The sequence below is a fragment of the Morone saxatilis genome, unplaced genomic scaffold (genome assembly GCF_004916995.1).
Source record: "Morone saxatilis isolate NCDOM2014 unplaced genomic scaffold, NCSU_SB_2.0 Contig21, whole genome shotgun sequence".
NCBI classification, from domain to species: Eukaryota; Metazoa; Chordata; class Actinopteri; family Moronidae; genus Morone; species Morone saxatilis.
In genome coordinates this window covers 19,408,376-19,409,862 of record NW_023339774.1, presented here as the reverse complement: position 1 = coordinate 19,409,862, position 1,487 = coordinate 19,408,376, and positions in this window count along the sequence as shown.

Sequence of the window (1,487 nt, the reverse complement as noted above, 5' to 3'; positions counted from 1 at the left end):
TAAGATAACAAAAACAAAACTTCTTTTAATCAGGTGATTATACACTAATGAAAACATACCTATGAATGTTATATTCTATTTCTGGCAACAGATCCTCCTAAAAGTTTCACACTGGACCTTTTAAAGAAGAAGCTACAGAGCTGTTCAGGCAAAGAGTTCAGCTGAGGGGTAGATTCCTTTATATTAGATTAAAAACCTAATTGGGGTTACAGAGGAACTGTAGAGGAAAGAGCACAAATAAAAAGAACATCAGGTTTTGATTCATTTAGGAGCAGAAAATTCTGCGAAGTCCAGCTGTTACGTGTTGGAAAGACAGCTGAGGTGTCAGGCTGCAGGGTCGCTTCCAGTGTCACCAGAAACCCGATTTCACACATCAGTCTGTTAACTCGAGAAGTACTGCTGCAAATGTGATGAAAAGCCGTCTGTGGCTCCAAAAGGGTCAAACATAGGACTCAAATCAAGAAGGAAATGAAAACAGAAAGATATCCAGAGTCTGCAGAAAGCATTAAACCCTCACTATGATGAGGGCAGTTCCAGGGATACAGAAGGAATGAAAGAACATATTTTTTTCATTAAATAAATAAATTTATTAGGATTGGCTTTGTCTCAGAAAGAAGCTTTGACATAGACCTAAAGTAGTTTAAAACCAAAGGGTCAAAGGTTCAGCAGAGGCTTGTCTGATGAAAAACAGATTTTTAAAACCTGAGTCTGGAGAGCAGGATGAAGATAAAGAACAAAAGAATTAAGTTGTAGTGAATCCTAATGTCATTTTGTTATGAGGTGCTCAAAGCAATAAATATCGGTGAGCAGAGATTGAACTGAAGGCTAATAGTCAGCTGACACGCCTTCAGTCTTTCAGCACCGTGTTCAACATATTTCCTCTTTGAAACTTGCACAAACCACCAAAGCTATCTTAATCCGGCCTCGGAGGAGGGCCGGCTCTGTGGCTAACATGTCTTGTTCAAGGGCACCATTATGGGAGGAGAAAATAGCTTTTCTCTTTCACCACCAGATCTGTGACAGTTTACAGCGCACTGACAGTTTCCATCACCTTGACTGAGCGCGTCATGTGCTCAAAGTGTGAGAGAAATTCATCATTCTGTCGGAGCAGAGATACAGGCGCTATCTCTGCTCCGACAGCATATTGAGATATACAACTGAGGCGCTCTTTGCTTACTTTAAAGGTGCAGTGTGTAATATATAGAAATGGAATATAATAAGCAAATATATGTTTCCATTAGTGTATAATCACCTGAATATAGGAATTGTTATATTTCTGTTGCCTGAACAGTGGTTGACTAAACTGCTGACATCTAAACTAAATTACACATTTTAAGGATATTTATATTATAATGCATAACAATATCAGTAAACTCAGTAACTGCAGGAAGTTTGTGTAAAACAAGCGATTTCAATGAATTTTGAGCTGAATTTATGGAAGTTTTCTGGATATTTTTATATAATTTTCTGTCTGTATTATGTTTGTA